A 22136-nucleotide genomic window follows, 5' to 3' on the forward strand; every position below is an offset into this window, starting at 1 on the left:
CCTTCATCAGTTCACATTCCAAATTTGTTTCTCCCTCTTATACTCCTACGCACTCAAAAATTTTCCTCTGCATTCTGGCTCCCACTAGAAATTTATCTCATTGCCATGAAAATAGTAAAAACTCAGTTGGGGTAGTACCATTCCAATAAATTGAAATAAGTGGGGCCAGGCACGTGATATTAATATACATACTTCTGTCCTTTAAATCAACAAACTTCCATTTTAAGTGGGAGAAAAAAAATAAATTGGAATACTTTTGGGAATCCAAAGGAGCAACATTAATTTTTCTGGTGCTTAGTTTTCAAAAATGCCAAATTGTTTCGTTTTAATTACCAAATCCAAAAGAATTTTCTGTCAATATATTTCTGAGCCCGGCAATAGAGTCGATTGTTGGTCTTGAAAATTTGACGCTGCTGTGTCCTTTGTCGACTGCCTTCTAACATTTAAATTAATCAACTTTGTAATTAGCCGAACTTGAAAAGGTCACAATGACATGCTTCCCATTTTCATAGTAACGCCAGAATAATAAACGATGCTCGTTCAATGGGGAAATGATCCTGGCATCGTTTGTATCTCGGCAACATAATATTGTGCTCCAAACAAAGCGTTATTTGAGTTTCTTATGAGTGTTGGTTTTAGTTACAAATGCCCTTAATGCGCGAAAGCTCCGTGTTACAGAACGTAAACAATGGAGTCGAAGTTCAAGGAGGCTACAGCCAAGGAGATTACCCTGGTGTGGTAGTGTAGTATTTGCTCAGCCAAATAACAAAATCAAATACTGTCTTGATTAAAGAGTGTCTAGCTCATTTCTAAGAAGTAAATTGTATTCGTACTGATTTAAATGAATTTTACAAGGGATGTAGATACAAATATATTTCCCTACCTATATAGCCATATTGATATCTATGGAGGTGTGTGGAAAACACAAAACTTTTTACATTAGGGGGTGTCAATGTATGGGGTCAATCAATTTCCCTTCTTCAGTGCTTCCAATATGCAAACATCGCACTGTCAAGCTGTCAATAAAAAAGAGACTAATTTTTAAATGTTGGGGAAAGAAAACCTTTTCAGAATTGACCTTTAGAAGTTGCTCCATAGGAAGTAACTGAATTCTTTATGAAGAAATTAAGTGGAAGTACGGAGCTGTGAAATCCTGTTAAGTGATCAAATACCGTGAATCAAAATTGGCTATGCGAAGGACACCCACAAACTAAACTGAACATGAGCCTCACTAGGGATGTCTTGGTTATTGCGGCGTTCAATGGTACAAGCGCATGTGAGAAAGTGGAACTGGTTCCATCGATGGACCTGTTCAAAAGTAGGCGAGACGCTGGACAAGAAACGAGTAAACGCCTACACAAAGGATGAGTCAGAGGTAACACAAGTGACCCCGGGGTCAAGCAGTGCACTGCAGAATAAATTGACGCGGAATATAAATGATGTGTGTATCTCTTCTAGGGTGATATGTGGCTTTCCAAGGGCCAAGCCTCTCGTCTACCAAGACCTTTAGTGAGTGGCGATAGCGGCACTCTGTACGAAGTGACCCTACTATAAGCAAAATGCTACAGATTTAGACTAGGGAATCGAAAAAAGTCCCAAATCCAGGGTGTCATGCAAACCATGCCCATTGAATAGTTCGCAGTTGGGGGTAACTGACTATATTCGAACGGAGCCTCACTCTATACTGCGAGGGCAACAACTAACAAAGACCACTGCTCGAAAACCAGGGACAAGCAAAAGCATGTATGATAACAATATATCAGGCCTCAGGAAGGAGACAGGTCTCAAGTGGTGCAGATGCTAAATGGTACCTGCGTTATCTGAACGAAAGCCTGGAATCGGAAGACACCCTTAAAAAGGCTCAAGACAAATCTGAGCCATCTTTATCGGAGCCAAAAAAACGGGGAGCAGCGGAGATTCCCCCACATGAGGTGAATGCTCCTAAAAATTCCAAACCTGAACCCAAGAGGGGAGAAAACCCGAGTAGGTCAGGGTTGAAAGCGCGAATCAGGAAGCCCGGCATTAGCTATGTTAGTGCGGTCAAGGGCATTCGACTAACCATCTTACTCACTCGTGAGAGGCACGAAACTATCGAAGACCTTGTCGTCAGGCAAATGTGCAAGAGATGAACTGCAAAGCTTGTGCTCACCGGGATATGCTTTCGATCAGATCACATACTGGTGGGCTACATGACTGAGAACATTGCAGAGTGGATTATAGTTACTAAATGCAGGTTCGGAAGGAGCAGAACAGTCGACATGTGCTTGGGATGATATACCTGGAGCACACGAGGTGACAGTGTTTCTTCCTTAAACCTAAAGAAGACCTCATGGGCCTCCTAATCGCTCAGAATGAGGATATCCATACACGATTATGGAGAGTCTTCAGAAGCAAGGTGGAGGGCGAGGTAAGACTTCTCACGATCAAGGTGGATGGCTGTTCCCTGAAGGCAATCAAACGTCCCAGTTGTCATATTAACCATAGATTTGACGACATACTTGTGCACGTGCACTGGAAAAAGCCGAGGAGACATTGGGTGGAAAACTTACCGAGGTCCCCGTAGGAATTTCGGAGGCCATAAAGGCAGAAAGGGCTGGATTAATGAGGGAAGTAGACCTGCAACCCAGTCAAGAACAGAAGCCGGATGAAGTAGACGTAGATTTTTTCTAGGGTGGACAGCGACGTACAAGAAAACGCTATGTCGGAGGAGGAGGAGATACTTCGACAATAGAGAATAGCTCCAAAAACAACGGTGCCAATGACCAGCACTAAGATAGCCCAGATAAGCCTCCACTATACAAAAGCTGCATCTACCGTGATTGCAAGGGCAAGTTTCAAGAAGAACAGTGGAAAAGTACTGGCTCAGGATCCCCGGGTATACCGGGGGCAAATTCGTTGTGTAGAAGGAGGAAGCATGCAGATAATTTGGGACTCCAGCTGCGAAAAACGAAGAGATTGCATCATTCTTAAACGTAATTTGAAATACCTGTTTCTTTCAAATTTCCTGACTGGGGACCTTGTGGTTAACCAAGTCTCACAAGAAGCCGGGGAGAGCACTTGAGAGATGACATCCGGATCCCACCGGAGCTAATCGCTAAACTGGTGAATTTCTGCCACAGAAGAGCGCTACTACTTTTTCTTGCCCGCGATGTCAACGCCCATCACGAAGTCTGAAGAAACAGCGACACCAATCAAAGAGGTGGGTACCTTCTTGAACATATTCTTAGGAATAAGTTAGAGATACATAAAAAAGGGAGCACTCTAACATTCGTGACCACCACTAGATAAGAGGTACTAGACATAACTCTAAGGGACACTCTGATGAGCGAGCTGGTCGGGAATTGGAGAATGTCGGATGGGCCCTCTATGCCGGATCGCAGAATAATCATATTCAACATTGAGGACAACTCTGAAATAAAAAGAACAATAAGGAATTCCAGGAGAACAGATTGGGATCCATATGCAACGAACCTGAGTAATAACATGGCTCACCTTCAAAGGGATGATGATATCAGGTACGAATTGGAACCAAAAACAATAGTGGAAAACTTCAATATTCATTGACGCATATGAGGCCAACTGTCCGGCTAAAACGGTTAAGTCATCAAATAATGTACCCTGGTGGAATAGCATGAATAGTATGAAAGCTCTTCAACCGGGCAAAACAAACCGGGAACTGGCCGAGGTACAAAAATGGAACAGCTTCAGGAAATTCTGTGAAGGGATCGAACAATATACAGAATCAACCAGTTTTCTTGTATCGCCGTACGTCCACCCAAAGTTAGAATTCAAGTTCATCTTGTACCTTCCCATCACCTTTTCTGGTACCGTAGATCTTTACTTCCGACAATACAAGTTGTGAGCCATTCCAATCTACTCTGACGAATATCATTTTGCTGCCTGAGCGAAGCGTGGTTTTGCCCCATTTTGGGCATTCCAAATTTGCTCACTGTCTCTAGCTGAATTTCTCCTTCATGATGACATTCAATAATGTAGATGGGCCAGAATAATCTTCTAGAGCATGTTCGGTCCGCGTTTAGTTGGACGTCAAAGTGTCCAATTCCTGAACCTGATTAAATAACGCTAATGTGAACTGTAGGAGAAAAATTAACATGCAACAAATGGCAAAGACAGAAAATTCAGGTGCGACTTTCAGGCAGTACCAATGAGCCTATAGGATCCCAGCAAGCGGCCAAGAAGAAAGAAATCTGTTCACCGAAGAAAACTGTGCTAGTCAAAGTTGGTAACTTCTCGGTTATCAACTCATCACCGGCAAAAGTGGAAAAATCAACTAATAGAAAGGTGATCAACAAAAGGAAAAAACCAACTGAAAGAAGCTCCATCCGGAACTAATAATCACCTCTAAAGAACCAAATATGTCCATATAGATCCAGCGAATAGTCAGTGGATAGTTTTGCGACAAGATAGAAAAGGTGTTGGAAGAAAAAGCGAAGATTAAAGTCGAAAAGCAACCTCCATGTGACGGTACCGAGAAACGCTGTACTCACTATGGTTTGCTGGCCATGATGCAGTAGGAGAATGCTCCAAGACTGAATCAGGGTGATTAGACCCGAGCCTGTACAGGGACGCATCTGAAGGAGAAGCAGGACACGAAACCCTACCAGGGGTATACCAGTATACCATGGAAACTAGGATAGCCTCTGAATTCACATGCCTCAGGAGAATTCCTGTCTCATGTACGTTCAGCTCTATTATAGTGATTGGCCTCCTAGTGAGAGTTTCATGGGGGTTGTGGTAATACCTAAGCGAACAGAACAGCGGGCCTCAAACGTGGTGACCTTACTTTCAAGTTCCGTAGAGATTTAGCAAAATTTTGCATCCATCAGTATGAATTAACTGGGTCATGCACTCAATATAGATTAGTACCGTTGTGCTTATCTCAGTGGGTTTCTGATTGTGGTCAAAAAATCAATCCGTATCTTAAGCAGACCGTAAGATTAAGTCAATTTGACAGGTACTCACGTTGAATCACCCGGACGTAACTTTCTACGCTCTTCCAATAGATATAATATAATGCAATAATTAGAACAGTATTCGTAGATGTTAGACAATTTGGTGTTGAACCCTAGAGACCACAAGCACAAACTAATTACTGCCCCTTTCCATGATTGGGTCTTACATTGGAAAGCCTAGCAATGAATACCTTGGAATTACTCTAAACTTTTGCAGTATTAGATACTCGTTCAAGCACCTGATATACTTTGTTATCCCTTGGAGATAGTCTTCCGGATGAGCCGGGATGACACTGCCAACAGGCCATTGGAAGCGGAAGCGTTCCGCTGCTTTACAACTAATGTCAAAGTTAAACCCCCCCTCGAACATACCCTTATACATGTATGAGAACCCCCCTTAAGCTAAACATAAAACGATGTTATTTACTGTATTCGTCCCAGTAGGTATCATTCTTTCTTAGACAAGTGCGTGTAGCAGATAGGTAGACGAACAAACGGACAAACAGACAGACAGCTTTTCCACGAAACCTTGGAAACATGGGAGACATTTTTTTCGCCCTTCACCATAACTTAATCATCACAGAATTTAGTCATTAACTGACTTAACATTAACTATTGATTGACATATCTATATAAAATGAATTTCAATTCAGATAAATTTGACCCGGAAATCCCAAGTGAGGCAACGGAGCAACTAAGTGGCATTTCTTTACTGATGATAGTATAGTCCTTTTCTGTCAAGAAAATCGTCTCCAGGCTCCAAGAAATTGATAGTTCTTCCGAAGTAGATAAAGCTGTTTAGAACGAAAAAATCTCATTTCCAGATATTGACTTTCTCTAGATGAAATGAACGAAAAACTACAAAAATGTAGGTGACCCACTAATACATATTCTTGGAATTGTGTCTGCTTCGGACTGACCATCAGATACTTGAAGAAACGTATCGTGCCCACTTAAACCCTCATCAAGATTTGACAAATTGGAAACAACGCCATGATTGGTTCCACATTATGTGTTTAATCATTTCACCTTGTGAGGGCTTTTTTTTACACAGGAATTCCAACTGTCCTTGCTTGGTTTTCGCCAGGGTAGCGCGTGTGTTTGACATTTTTATTCAAAGGCCATCTCGAGCTCGTTAGAAATAATAAGTAACAGAATAAGTCTAGTGGTACAGTAATACGGTAATATGTATTCCAACAGCTAATGTCGGCTACTGGATTTAAATTATCTTCGCATAAAATCAACAGAAATTAGTAACTAAAGTACTTGTTGTGCTTTAGGCTTGTTGGAATTGATGCTGTTTTACGTGCTTTGGGTAATCAGTTCTAACCGCAGTGCGGCGTCGATATTAATTTCATCGTGGAAAAACATGTGCATTAAAAACAGTAGCTTGTCTTCAAAGTCAAGTTGCATAGGGGTATGTGCAAGACCAAAGCGGATTTAACCGAACAAACCATTTCATTGATAACTTGGATAGTTCTGGCATTTCTGATAGCCACGCCATGTCTGCAGAATTAATTGCAGAAAAGTCGTGAAACTACGGGAAACCGACTAAGAAGCGGAAGTCTCCTAGGATTAAATTTGTGGTGAACCTATCCTATTTTCATATCGAAATTATGAATTAATTTATTTTTACCTGCTCTGATTTTCACTCTTCCAAAATTCAAACTCTCTTCCAATATCAAACGTTCATACCAATTTGTACTCTCATAAATAAAATTTTCAATTCCTCTTCACAGAATCGTGCTTCCAATTGCCTTTTCTACCATGGCTTCATGGGGAAGTCCTTTGGACTGAGATTTGTTTATCTGAGAGTGGTTGCAGTGATAGCATGCCGATTGATCATATCATGAAAGTTTGGAACTGTATGTATGTCATACAAGGGACAATAAGTGGTTGCCGTGGAGCCCCATGTGGAAAACCCTAAAGCTGAATTGATTTGTGTTGCAGTGCGAATAACGTTCAGCATGGGTGACTACCATGAAAAAGCGAGTGGTTCATATAGCGCAAGTTTTCTTCTGTATTACATGATAGCACTTTTTCATTTGAAATTAATTAATCCTCAACTTAAATTTACTTATCAAGAAAATTGAAGTATTAACAGACGTCGGCAATTGCGACCGTTTAGGGAGATGTACGCAGATTATATTGAGTATCAAGGAAGCTACATTTAAACCGATATAGATTATGAAGGTAAAATCCTGGCGAACTCAGTTGGTGGTCAAAGGGTAGTATAGGCCCCAGAGCGAAGCGTGGATTGGTACCCACGACGGAGCATAAAACCTGAGAAACGCCTGCCCAACCAACTTCAACTTCTCTACTACCAAACCCTATCTCCACCCCCACGTGGTGACCACTGGGAGATCTTTCTCAACGAAAAGCCGCAAACGGAGATGGATGAAGGCGAGCCTCCCGCGCCTAAAAACGGGACAAATTGTACCAACTGGTTCTCTAGGTTGGGAGTTGGGTAGGGCTGACAACCCAACAAGGAAAACAACTTGTTACGAAACCACAACAGGAGCCTCGGACTGGATGGATTTTACAACGACGAACCCGGCAGCGAAAATGGAATAACGATTGGCGCATTTTCTCATTGAACGCGCGCTCCCGGTACAGAGGTGAAGTTGCCAAGCAACTAGCCGATACCCTGTCCCAATTTATGGCTGACAGGCAAGACAAACGTTGGACACTCTGCGTTATGGGCAGGTACACTAGCATTTTCCAGGCGGAAATATACGCCATAGACAAATGTGCCTCCTTTAATCTGCAAAGGAACTACAGGGGGCAGAACTTAGCTATTCTCACCGATAGCCAAGCAGCGATCAAGGCACTTAGGTCCAACCAGGTGAACTCTAAACTGGTATGGGAATGCCTTGAGAGACTGAATACACTCGGCTCATCCAACAAGGTCTGGATACTTTGGGTTCCAGGCCATGCTGGATTGGAAGGCAACGAGGCAGCGGACGAACTAGCCAAGAAGGGAGCAGGGACGCCTTTACACGGGCCAGAATCCTTCTGTGGAATCGGAAACGGTTTCATGGCTATGAATCTAAGAAATGAAGAGAAACGGTTGAGTGAACTATATTGGGCGGGCCTACCAGGGATGGAGCAGTCCAGGGTGCTTATTGGGCGATACGAATCCATGCGCACAAAGGACTGCTTAAACCTCACCAAAAAGACCCTCCGAATCATAGTGGCAATTCTCACTGGTCACTGTCGGCTGAATTATCACCTAGGGAAGCTAGGGATATCTACGGACACTGCCTGTATGTTTTGTGGGTTTTGTGTATGACGAAACCTCTATACACGTCCTGGGACAGTGTCCGGTACTTGTGCAAAGTAGGTCGAGACATCTGGGAGAACACTTAATACCAGATGCAAAGCTGAAACATCTGGAAGTAGGGAACATACTAAAGTTCCTAACGGTTATAGGCCTGCTTGAGATACTATGGTCAACAGGTACACTATAACCAGTAAAAGGGGCACAATAGTTCTTCAAGAACGCGGTGCGACTTTCCCTTAACAGAATAACAATAATCCACTCTGCGTTTGCGAGGAAAATTTAGAAATATAAGCCTCATTAACGTTCATGCCCCCCCAGCGGGCACTGCAGAGTCGGAGAAGGATACCTTCTACCAGGCAGTAGAACGAACCCTCGAAGTCTGCCCCAGATATGACATCAAAATCATACTTGGGGATTTTAACAGCCAAATTGGGAACGAGCCCCTATTCAGGCGATACATTGGCCGCTTTTTTAATTAGCAGTGTCACACGAAATAGTTGTTGGAAGTACCTGGTGTGTGTGGAAAGCCGTCCATAAACATACATGGGCCTCTCCAGACGGGGCCACTTTCAACCAAATTGCTGATCGAACGCCACCACCTCTTAGCCTTGATGAATATCAGAACATATTTGGGGGCCAATATAGACTCGGAACACTGTCTCGTTGGCATGGTGCTCCGGGCTCCAATAACAACACCACCCGGAATTCCCCGTGACAATCAGGTGAGAATTAACATAGCCCTCAGTAACACCTATAAGAGGGAAATGGATGCCGCAATAACCGCAGTCAACAGAGATCCTGAAGATGAAGCATCAACAAATGATCTTCACATGCACCTGAAGAACGTTATCATTGATAAGGCCAGAAAGATACTTGGCCCAAGCGCAAAAAGAGTCGGAACGGCTGGTTTGATGATGAATGTAAGCTAGCTACGGAACGGAAAAATACCGCATACCGAATAATGTTGCATTCTCAAAGAACGCGGGCACCCCTAGAGATTTATCACGAACTCCGACGAGCGAAGAAGCGACTTCACAGACGAAAAAGGAAGCCTGCCAGAACCAAAAAGTCTGTGAACTCGAAAAGTACAGGGAGCAACCGCACCAGGCGCACAAATTTTACCAACAACTCTGCAGAATGAAGCTTTACACACCTCGATGTTCATCCTGCTGAGACGAAGAGGGAAATCTGATTTCCGACAGAATGGGCATATTGGAGCGATGGGTTGAGTACTTTGATGAACTAGTGAACAACCAAAACAGACGACGGACAAATATTGCCACCACGAAGTATGGAAGAAACGGTTTGTGCAATTCATCGGCTTAAAAATCATAAGTCGCCAGGATCCGATGGAATTAAAGTGAATTGGTTAAATATGGAGGCGACCAATTATACCAAGTGGTTCATCAACTTGTGTTCAAGGTGTGGGGCAGTGAATCAATGCCTAACGACTGGCAAAGAGGCGTTGTCTGTCTCAGAAATAAAAAGGGAAATATCACACAGTGCAGCAATTACAGAGGTATCACGCCGCTGAGTACCATATATAAGATATTCTCCGCTATCTTGCTAAGTCGTATAGCACCATACGCTCAGAACATCATTGGCTCATACCAAAGAGGCTTCACTCCAGGCAAATCAGCAATAGATCAGATTTTCTCTATGTGGCAAGCGATGGAAAAACTGTTGGAATATGGCCATCAGTTGCATCATCTTTTCATCGACTTTAAAGCCGCCTATGACAGCATAGCCAGGGTAAAAGTGTACACGGCCATGAGAGAATTCGGTATCCCAACAAAATTGATAAGACTGACTAGGCTGACCCTGGCCAATGTGCGAGGCTAGATAAAAGCAACAAGATCACTCTCAACATCATTCAACATCAACAACGGTGTACGACAAGGAGATGCCCTATCATGCGTCCTCTTTAACCTGGCCCTGGAGAAAGTGATTCGCGATGGCGATGTAAATGCGAGAAGCACCATCCTCTTCAAGTCCACTCAACTACTGACCTACGCTGACTATATTGACATCATGGGAAGAACAATCCGATATGTACAGTCTACCTTCATTCAGATCGAGCAAACGGCGCTTGGGCTACACATTAATGAAAACAAGACCGAAGTACATGGTGGCAACGTCGCCGTCGGTCGGCGCCAAAAACCAAAACCGAAAGAACGAACAACACCGAATTGTACTGGTCAAACGAAAACAATGAAGATAGGAGACTACAACTTTGAGACCGTTGAAAATTTCTCCTATCTAAGGTCGAAAATCACACATGATAACAGCTATGACAATGAAATCCGCGCACGGTTGTTGGCTGCCAACAGAGCCTATTTTAGCATACAAAAACTGTCTCGCTTGAAACGTCTCACCATAGGGTCAAAGCTCTTACTGTACAAGACTATGATCTGCCCGGTCTTTATGTATTCCTCGGAAACATGGGTTCTTAGCAAGAAAAATTACGAACTATTGGCCGCGTTCGCGAGAAGAATCCTCCGAAAAATTTTTAGTCCCCTACACGAGGATGGACGAGCCTTAGCCTACATAACGACGAAATATATGAGCGAAACCATGACCGTCAGCTTGTAGATAAAATCCGGCAAAATAGATTACGGTGGGCGGGTCACTTTATCCGTATCGATGAGGATGAACCAGCCCGAAAAGTCTATAAGGTAGACCCTGCCTGAGATGAAACGATGGCATAGGCCAAGACGCCAAACAGCTGTTAGGGATATCGAATTGAAGGATGTCGGTGCACAATCGTTATGTCTGGAGTTCCTTATTAAGACAAGCCTAGATCGGATACTACTTTTTGCGCCGTTGAGGCAGTTCGGCGAACGTAAAGAATTCAGAACTCTTTTGATAACTGGGAGCAGGTTCGTCATTACCGCAACCTTGTCTTGTTTACGTTTATATAAAAAGGAGCGTTTTCCATATGTTGCCACTTTCGGTCAAGTTGCTCCCAGAGCAGAGGTGAGGCAGCATCTGATGAGATGCTTCTGCCCTGAACGAAGCCATTAGTCGTCTTTCTTTTGTATAACTGGATGATATGCTCGAAACGAGAAGTCCGCGGACCATAAAAAGCGAGAGCCAGTTGCTATCCGTTTGATCTGGTCCAACATCAAGTGGATGTGGACTTCGGATCCTTCAGATATCAAACAAAAATCTTGCTCTTTAACTTAATTTGAATTCAGCAAAAAATGTACAAAACAATAATTAATTTTAAAGTATGAAATTCCCAGCGTTGGTCGGTAAAGTTCCAGGACTTGGTAAATGTATTCCACCCAACAGCTCCTCCTGATATTCCATTCAGGACTAATATCCTTTCCCAGAAATTTGAAGTGCATTTCCTTCTCCCATTCTACGAATTTTGCACAGTACAGAGCAAATTCACACAGATTTCAGCCTGTTGGCTGAATCTCAAAAAGTAAAACATCGGATATAATTCCACTTCCAGAAGATCTTACAAGAAGGGAAAAATGGTTCCCGAAATACTGAATATGTTATAATTCAATAAAAAAGATTTAGTCAAGAAGGGAAACTTCTATTAGTTTGCATTTCATAAAAAGATGAAATTCATGTTCGTATCATTACAAAGGATGATATTTTACTGTGAAAGATTCAATTTAAAAATTTTACTCTGACTAAAAATGGTTGTTTTAATCTTTCGGAAACAAGTACGTTTATCTCTCTGTTCTTTGAATAATTTGCAACAGCTTCATCTAGAACGGCAATTGCTAGCGTGTCCCTTTGTTTTACCCAACCTGTGAACGGAAGGACTTACTGCATTTTATAGGATTTCGTCACAGATCCCCAAAACTGCATAGTATCTTTCGACAAAAGACATAAATGAAGATAAAGTCTGAAGTTAATTGAATTACTTCCAGTTACTAAAAATCAGTTGACAAACACCAAAATATTCATAACATTCTTCATTTAAATCGCTCATTCATCTCAGTAGAAATACGAAAAGTAAATAATCTCTTCACGTTTTGCGAAACGTGAAATTTGAGCCGTTTATCAGAGTAACCTTCGCTTACATCATGGAAGCTCTCATTTCTTTTATAAACAAAAATAATTACCATAATAACCATGCGTTTCATTTATTTGTTTTAATTTAAAACATTTCAAATTGTTGACATGCGTGGATTTCTTTCCTTGACGTAAACATCTGAATTTGAAACTACATGAACTTGATTGTGCGTTATTCCCGCTTTAAATCGAGAATGAAGTCATTTGCAACAAGTTGAAATATAGTATGAGAATGCAAGAATCATCTTCATCATCGTGAAATTCAGGATTAACACTTGGTTGTTCATGGTTAAATTTAAAGCTGAACGCATCTGATAGCTATAAGATACATTGAGATGTTCTAGCTTTCAATGAGCCGTCAAAGATATTTTAAAGGAAATATGGGAAATAGACAGAGGTCTTGTTGCACACTTTCCAGAAACTTCCTTAGTTTAGTTAGTTTTTTAGCAGAAATCAAACGAATCCTTGGTGAATGGAGAAAAGTTCCACTTCCCAATTCTATTTCTAATATAATTTGATCGGAAATTCGAGTAGAAATACTTCTTCCCTGACATAGTTTATTTCATTATAAATCCTTATTAGCTTCTGAGACGATTTAATCAAAACGAACAGAACTCCTTAATCCATCCAATTACTCACCAGATTAAAAATCCTGCTCTCCAACAAATCCCAAACTTCACCACTGTCACCAACTGCACTTTCCAATAATGCTTCGTTATCACAAAATCACTTAACTGGATAAACGCGCTGATCACATTCACACAAACCGAAAAATAATACTTAAATCCTTAGAGCCACCGAAATTTATCGAACTAGCCAATTACGAGCGCAACACGCCGTTGGAAATCCTTTTATTTTTGAATGCTCCACAACCAACTGTTGATCGTCGTGTGACAATAACTTACACTCGACTCCTAATTTTATACGTGAGTATCACAAAACGTAAACAGCTCCTTCCACTTATTATCCTTCCTCAGGAACACACTCAACCCCCAACTGGTGTCGGACACCTTTCGAATGTCCTCAAGAAGCTCTTGTCCTTTTCCGTTGTTAGACGCTTGAAGCGTGTAAAGACCGTTACGTTCAAGATTGTCCCGGGGAGAGATAGCGTACACGAAAATGTTTTTCCTACAGAAAAGCGAAATCTTTTCGATAAACAGTCGCGAGTGGAAATGACTCGTACCCAAACGGGTATGTTTTCCATTTCATCGTAATCATCATCTGGTGGAAGCGGGAAAAGCTTTTTGCTTGCTGAATCGGTTTGAATACACTCGGTGTTGTAAGAATGGCAAAGAAGGGGCGAAGAAAAGCGTTCATTTGAATGAATAGAATCATTTCAGATACAATTGTTAGAATGACTATTAAAGGTTTTTCTTTTCCTACACTGGTGGTACTTGAAAAATATTTCACAATTTTTCTGCATACACCAAAAGTCTTCACAATTTGTCGCAAACCAGCTGGATAGACTCAAGACGAACGCAATCTCCATGATCAAAGAAGAATTGCAGAAAGTGAAAACCCAAGTACCATAATCCACATCCTGCCAGCAAGTATGCTTGGGAGTGCAACTGATAGGGCAAATGTTGCAAGAAAAAAGTATTGACTTGTTGTTCCTCAGCGAGCAGTACCGAGATAGGCGCTGCTGTCATGTGAGCAGCAGATACGGCCCGGCCCGGCCCGAGGCCCTGATCGAGGAATGAGTCGGAAGCGACCTTATCTCACACCGAGCGAATCCATGTCCGCTTTTCGGAATAGGTCCCGCCTTGGAGGACGAGATTCGAACCCTTGAAGGAAGGATTCTAGTCGGAGGAGACTTTAATTTCGGAGCCCTCGAATGGGGCATGCCCAAACTACACACCCGAAGTATACAAATTTTGAAGATGACCACCTGGACAGGACTTATTTTCCTAAATATCGGTAGTACATTCCAACGTCCTAATTTCGGGGCACTTTCCCTGATGTAACTTTTGCTACGGGAGCCTTTGTGTCAGTGGTGCAATGATGGAGGGTACTTTAAGATTTCACGGCCAACGATCATCAGTACATTTCCTTTGAAGGGACAAACGGCTACCGCCAATGCTCTGACGTCCGGCAAACATGCACCGGGTGAAACATCGAGAGAATCGATTTTGGAAAATTTGTCGAAACTCTCTCAGAAGTAAATTAGCGACAAGATCCAAGCGCGGGCAGAAGAACTGGACATTCAACAATGTGCCTTATCACCACAGATTGCATTACATCGGCGCCGAAAAGGAGAGTCTGTCACCGGATTTTAACTCTGCATTGGTGGACAGCTGTGCAAGTTAACGAAAGAACTGCTTTAGACTTCTGCGGATTGCTCAGCGTGCGAGAGGTCACAATGAGCTAACCTTCAGATCCACAAAATATAGGAGAGCGAAAACTGAACTCCGCAAAGAAATCGGCAGAAAAGACGCTGCTGACAGAAGCTAACCAGCGACGGTAATAGGGAACCATGAGGCATATAAACTGAATATTGAAAAACTCGGTACCCATCGATCAACCTGGTCTACGGAAGCAGTGAAGATGGGAAAAAGCCGTGTAGGCACTTTTTCCTCCCTATCCAAGCTGACGCTGCCGATGAGAGGTGGAGTACTGAGGAATGCGCAAACCTCTTTGTAAATGAACTAGAGGAAGCGGTCCTGTCGATTAAGAACAAAACCTCAAAACAAGGATCGGATGGTATTCCCAGAAAAATGTTGAAAATTATATTCAAATAGAGTGGAATCTCGTTAATTCATACATCAGTTATTCGTATTTCCGGCTTACATTTATAAATTTGCTGGTCCCCAGAGATAATTTTCTTGATTTTATCATCATCAACGGCACAACAACCGATACCCGATCTTGGCTTGCCTTAATAAGAAACTCCAGACATTCCGGTTTTGCACCGAGGCCCACCAATTCGATATCTCTAAAAGCTGCCTGGCGTCCTGGCCTACGCCATCGCTCCATTTCAGGTAGGCTCTGCCTCCTCTTCCTTTTCTACCAAGGATATTGAACTTACAGACTTTTCGGGTGGGATCATTCTCATCCATGCGTATTAAGTGACCCGCCCACCGTAACCTATTGAGCCGGATTTTATCCACAACCAGACCGTCATGGTATCGCTCATAAATTTCGTCGTTATGTAGGCAACGGAATCGTCCATCCTCATGCAGGGGGCTAAAAATTCTTCGGAGGATTCTTCTCTCGAACGCGGCCAAGAGTTCGAAATTCTTCTTGCTAAGAACCCAATAGTTTTTGTAAGCTGAAATAGGCTCTGTTGGCTCCCAACAACCGTGGTTGCATTTCATCATCGTGGCTGTTATCGGTTGTAATTTTCGACCCTAGATAGGAGAAATTATCAACGGTCTCAAAGTTGTATTCTCCTATCTTTATTCTTCCCGTTTGACCAGTGCGGTTTGATGTTGTTGGTTGGTTGGTTTTCGGTGCTGACGTTGCCACCATATACTTTGTCATGCCTTCTTTGATTTACAGCCAAAGATCTCGCTCCGATCGCCGCCTGCTCGATCTGGATGAAGGCAGTTTGTACGTCCCGAGTCGTTCTTCTCATGATGTCGATATCGTCAGCATAGGCCAGTAGTTGGGTGGACTTCAAGAGGATCGTACCTGGAAGAAAGCTTTTGATGTGCTGCTTCACAGGTTTTTCACATTGTTTTGTCCCTGGAGACAAAAAATGGATTTAATACGATAACCGCATCCATAGTGGTTCACAGCTGGTGTCTGGATAAACATCAATATCAACAACCAAACCAGGCCAATTTTTATCTACTATAACTTCGTTAATAATAGTAGGATTTCCCCCAAACTTTCTAGTATAATGCTTCATATTAAAACCTATATTAATGCATCGATTAATGCATATTTACGAATCTAGGACAAATGTAAGGGGGTTCGCAGTAAATTTACAAAATATAATAATATTGTATAATTAACTTTATTTAAACAGATATTTTAGATCTTTCGATAGTTTCTGAGAGCTGGTCCCTGAAGTAATTGATGTGTGTGTATGTGCTTGAGGTGGGGGAGAGGCAAAGCCTCTGAGCACTCAGACCCTAGTGGTCCATTGTACTCGATTCCCCCGTCTAACGGAATATCCCGGATTCGTTTATGTATCGTAGGATTTCCGTTAGTGGATGTAATGCTACCCGCTGCAGTTGGAGCACATCAGCACAAAAAATCTGATGTCTGATGTTCTGTGATCCCTCTTTACAGGATGGAGACGTATCATCTTGGATAATTCCTACTCTGAACATAAGCCCAGCTAGTGAATTATGGCCAGTCAGAAAGCCCACAATACTTTTGTAAGTCTTCCTGCTTTTCGACAGGATAGACTTTACAGTATGCTTGTTACATTCCTGAAGGATTTTTGAAGTGATCAAAGCGCTACTCAAAGCCCTCAATGCAACTTGACTTACAAATTGCGATGCGCCTGCCCTTCTACCTCTCGTCAATCATCCAGGTTGTCGCCCTTAGGATCGGATATCACATCGCGTTGTATATTGTCCCTAAGGAAAAGTCCACTTCCTGTTTATTCGAGAGGTAGACTCCTGGTCCAGAACCAGTTTCTGTCTTTGAGCCATCGGTGTAGAAGAGGTCAGTATATCCTGACACGCATTCTTCTGGTTCGTCCCATTTTTCTCCACGCAACATATATGCACATTACTACCTGAGGCCTAAGTTCCCAATGCGAGGCAAAGGTCCGCCTACACAACCCATAAGCTGTGAGAGCACGTTTCATCTTTATCTCTACATGTTTGTTCCGAAGAAGATTCTTGCCAAGAATGACTCCCAGATATTTCACTTCTTTGGAGAGTTGAAGGGTTGTACCCCTCATCTCTGGAAGGCAAAGACCATTCAGTTTCCTCCTTTTTGTAAATAATATCATTATGATTTTATTTGGATTTACTGAAAGTCCATGCCTCGGACATCAACTGTCATTTAAACCAAAGGCGCGTTGTGTATTTCTGCACAACATTCCGAGATTTTGCAGTTTGCATAGTAGTGAGTTGATCAGCATACTCCACAGAAGTGACGATAGCACCCCTTCTTGAGGGCAGCCTTTCGTCGTTTCCGTTGCTAAGTAGCGATCAACATCCACTTTAGCACACAACAATCTCTGCACTAGCGTAGATCCACTTTATTAGAGTTTCGGCAACACCATGCTCTCTGGCTGCATCACAGAGCTTTTGGAATGGCGCACAGTAAAATGACCCTTCAATGTACACGAACACCCCCATCGCTTACTCACCCTTCAGAGTTGCATCTTCTATCTTTGAAACCAAAGCATGAAGAGAGACTCGCAGGACTTTCCACGTTGGTAAGCATGTTGGCTTTCATTTAGGGGGTGCGAGCTTAGCGCCTTCTTGCGAATGTGACGCTCAACCAGTCTCTCCAGACATTTCAGCGAAAACGATGTTAGACTGATTTAGCTGAAGTTCTTTGGATTTGAATAGTCATCTTTCCCAGCCTTTGGTATGAAGACTACCTTCATGTTCTGTCAAAAGGAAGGCCCAGAGCAAGACATCCTCGAAAAATATTTCTTAGAGGTCGCTCTAAGTGCTCTATACCCTCCTTTAGCATCGCTGGGTAGATGCCATCCATGCCAGGTGCTTTGAAGTTTTCAAATGATAGTATATCAATTCGCGCTTTTTCGTTGGTAAAAATCACCTTCGTGTTGAAGGGTTTGGAGAAATCGCCAATTGACTTCTTCCCACTTCTAAGACCTGTTCTCCCAGGTGGTGTACTCCCAAGAGAGTCTGTATAGACTCAACTCTGGAGTTCGTAAAAGTACCATCCGGTTTTCTAAGGCCAAAGTTTCTTGGCCAACTCATCCTTATTAAGGACTCTGCATAATCTGGAAGTCTTCCTTCCATCTTCCAGAAGATTTAGAAGTCGTCTGGTTGGTTTCGTGGTACCACATTGGCCTCGGGAAATAGGACAAGACTCTTCAAAGCACTCTAAAAGTATGCGATTCAAAGTATCCAGTTGATCGCCTATTATCAAAGGAGTCCATAGTCGCCTGGTGAGCTCAACTTTGTTGCCAAGAAGCTCATTGAAATTCGTCCAATCCGTTTTCCTAGGATTCCGTCTATGTATTATAGGCTGTTCGCCTGCAATAGTTAGACTAAATTCTAAGTAACCGTGACCTGAGAGTGAGACTTCATCAAGCACTCGCCAGTTTCTAATCAACTCTAACAACTTTGAAGTGCAGATTGTTAGGTCACTTCTTCTTGGCCACACGAACATTAGGAGGCACCCTACTGTCACGGTCATCAAACCAGCTGAAGGGATAAAATCGAACAGTTTCTCTCTTCTAGGATTACATTTGCTACTGCCCCAACAAATATGCTGAGCGTTCGTATCAGAACCTATTAAAAGTTCAAGGCCACTTGATTCTGCATACACTACCAGAGCCATTAGTTCTTGCTTCGGTGGAGGACACATAGACCATAGGTTAAGTAAGCAGAGGCAACTATGACATTTCTCCTCTTACCATTATCCAAGTATTGTAAGTTGACCGCAACAAAGTCCTGTGAACAGAATTGTTTCAGCATGGTTGCCTCTAACAATTTTGACATCAAAACGCAGACCCTCGATTTCGAGGATCTTTCATCGGAGAAGATCCTAGTCCCCTCGACTGATCCAATACCACAGATTCTGTTAAAACGAACCGATCGCTCTTGAACTGGAAATATATAATTACAGTCCTGCAACTTTGCCAGCTTTGCCGCCAGTAGATAGGCAGAAGCTTTGGCATGCTGCAGGTTGACTTGACTAATTGTTATGTTTGTAGCCACAAGTGCAGTCTAATATGAAGACCGCAGAGAACTGAAAAGTCGGCTGCGTTCAGTGTGTATCTCACCGGGGTTACCAGCGTGTCCTTACCTTCCGCCGAAAGCTCTGCTTTCTCCGATTTCTCTGGATATCGCCAAACTTGGTGATGTAGCAACGTCATGTCCTCATTCCCAAGAAACTTCGCCTTCTTTTGCAGCGCCTTCCGTTGTCGTCGGCTGGAAGCCCTCCCAGGTTCATAGAGTCCCTTCTCCTTTGCAGCTGAAGTGTCCTTCTGTCGAACCTTCCTCCCCCGTATTTTAGAAGAGTTAGGCAACAGTGTCATCGACAGGCCGGCCGTAGTTAGATTTCCAGTTGCTCTCATTAAGGGAGTTGCTGTACAATTCTTTTTGGCTGATCGCGCCCTAGACACCGGGTATAGGTTTTTCACTGAAGTGGAGAGTCTGTCTTCCACAGATTTCTCCGCGCTGAAACATGAATTAGGTGTCTGGGCCGCGACCTAATTTCTCAGAGTCGCGAGAGGATTCGAAGTCTGTGACTTCTTATCACTTTGAGAGTTACAATCCTTTGTTTCCATCTTTCATGTGTTTTTGGACACCCTTAGTGTAGTAGTAGCCGACCACAAGCTCCCCCACCACTAGAAAGTGGCGTCCGCGGGGGACGATTTGCCACGTACTATAAGCGATAATTTCCATAGTTTGTTTTATGAACAAAAAGGTGCAATTCCTTATCGCCTAGGCAAGATCTAAAATGCGACCAGGTGACAATAAAAGATATTTATTGATGAATTTTAAATACCATATTTTTTTTAGTTAAATTTGACTATTTGAGGCGGCTCGTTGCCTTAGTTCAGTCGTGAAGCTGCATGATTGTAAATTGTAACTGGGTGTCGATTGCTCCTTTTTATCAATCAACAACTCCAACATTCATGCGGATTCTAACCATCGGCTCCATTTGGTTTGAACCTGGATTGACTCAAATTGCAGTCATCTTATCTTTACGGATTAGTCAAAATTAAGAATGAACGATCCATTTATGGTCACATGCCTGCAAAGATACTGCTTCAGCGTTTGACAAACTATCCTCAGAAAAACCATAGTCATTTTCATCCTGAAGAACGAAAAGTCCGTGGTCCAAAACTGAAGGAAATGTGAAACTTCCAATCCAATAGTCCATGTGGACATCATCGAAAATATCGAGCTCTCGAGAAAAATAATTTTTATTAATTTTTCTTTAATTATGATGAAAAATAAAAATTAATAGTGTTAATTTTAAAAGTCAGATTCAGCAGAAATTGTAGAGCTTTGTTAGAAACTCCAGAATACGTAGATAGGTCGAATATCCAGATCTGACTAAAAATTGATGAAAAATCGAAATTCTTCAAGTTTCTCCTTGGGGGTCCCATTTGCCAATATCTTTGTTTATAAGCTAATTTAGTCATGATAATTTTCATGAATCTAACAGGGGGAAGCTAAAAAGTAGACGGTAAAAGCCTTGACTGAAGTAGGCAAAAAGATAAAAATATGAGTTTTGTGTGGGATAATAAATGATATTATAAGTGCTGGTATTTTACTTAGCAGATTTCGATGATAAAGAGTTTTAAGAGAATTACAAATAGAATTACCGGAAAAGTAGTGTATACAGAAAAAAGGAAAACGTATGAGAGTACACTCACAATATCTCCCAAGACTTTAAGTACGAACAGCTGTGTTAATAAAATGAACATAACATAAGGGTTCACAGAATCACCAAAAATTCGGTTAACATTCAAGCTTCCAAAATAGTGAAAAGTTTTATATATTTTTCTGGTCAAAATTACCGGTTTTTGCCATCTAAAATTTGTTAAAACCTTGTGGAAAAAATCTGAGACGAACTGAAGTCCTTGTGAAAAATGGACATGCAAGCAATGCAATATTCAAATCAATTGAATACCAAATCTTCAACAACGCAACACAAACTGTAACGAACTCAGATTAGAAGAAGTTTCTGCGCATCCGCGAGCTTTCGAATCTTATGCTTTCCTCAGAGTAAGAAAATCTTTACGAATGTAAACAGTCTTCAAACATCAATCCAATGCTTTGAATCACGAATTTACTTTCCGGAAAAACATTTTTTATTAGCCAAGCGTTTACACGCAATTTGGCGTAATCTAGGACTACAAACAGACGTACTTTCATACATACATATGTGGATTCGAAAATAAACTTGGAGATTCCATAGCTCATAATTGTTGAGCAGATACAACTAAAAGCTGGAACTTATGTGGTGTCGTATTACTAATTAAGTTGCCGTTTGGCATGGTTTGTTTTCTTCATTTGTGAGGGGAATTGGGAGGGCCGGTATCAAGGCTGGTACCTTTATGCCTAGGTGTGCATGTGCTGTTTTACTACCTCCGGGAACGTGGCATATATGCCGCACGTCATGTTTAGGTATAGTGCCAGAAAGTGATATCATACACATTCCAAGGAATAAATTCGTGATAAATCTTATCGAATTTCCTATGCTTCCGCTCTCTTAGAATCGTTGCTACAGTAGTATGCTAAGTACTTCCTTAGTTGGAAATTAAGGATTGATTTTGTAACGTAACTCAGAAATAACGAAGGTGATACCTTCAATTAAATGTCAATATTTGATACTTTAAGATCTGTGGCAAATAAGCTTGGAGGCAATTGCTTTTACTGTTTATGTTCTTCCTAGAAGCTGTGAGTATTGCTATTTTACAAGGACTTTGTCCACTTGAGCCCATTATTCTCCAGTGGGCACCTCGTGATTCTGTAGAGCTTTATCTGAATAAAATATTCATGACATTCAGTGGAAAAATGGGAAACTGCAGATTTGAATTAATTTTTTAAGGTTTTGTGTAAAAAAAAACCTTATTAAAATCGATTCAATGTCTGTCTGTCTGTCACACGCACTTTCCTCCAAAACGGCTAAACCGATCCGAACGAAATTTGGTGGACAGATGGGAGCTATCTCACGCATACAGCGAGTGGCATAAATTTAGGTGGAGTTTAAAGGGGGCTCCCCGT

At 42.1% G+C, this 22136-nt stretch overlaps 1 protein-coding gene across 3 annotated transcripts in view; it reads right to left on the reverse strand.

The window, feature by feature from the left end:
• The window catches only part of LOC119646583 (ras-like protein), a 199604-nt gene extending 186118 nt beyond the window's left edge, over positions 1-13486 (reverse strand). For all 3 annotated transcript variants that reach the window (XM_038047077.1, XM_038047076.1, XM_038047075.1), the window contains exon 1: positions 12931-13486. The gene's annotated coding sequence lies outside the window, so the exon portion shown is untranslated. The remainder of the gene's footprint in view (positions 1-12930) is intronic.
• Positions 13487-22136: the final 8650 nt, after the last annotated feature.

Source organism: Hermetia illucens, chromosome 1 (assembly GCF_905115235.1).
Source record: "Hermetia illucens chromosome 1, iHerIll2.2.curated.20191125, whole genome shotgun sequence".
Classification (NCBI taxonomy): Eukaryota; Metazoa; Arthropoda; class Insecta; order Diptera; family Stratiomyidae; genus Hermetia; species Hermetia illucens.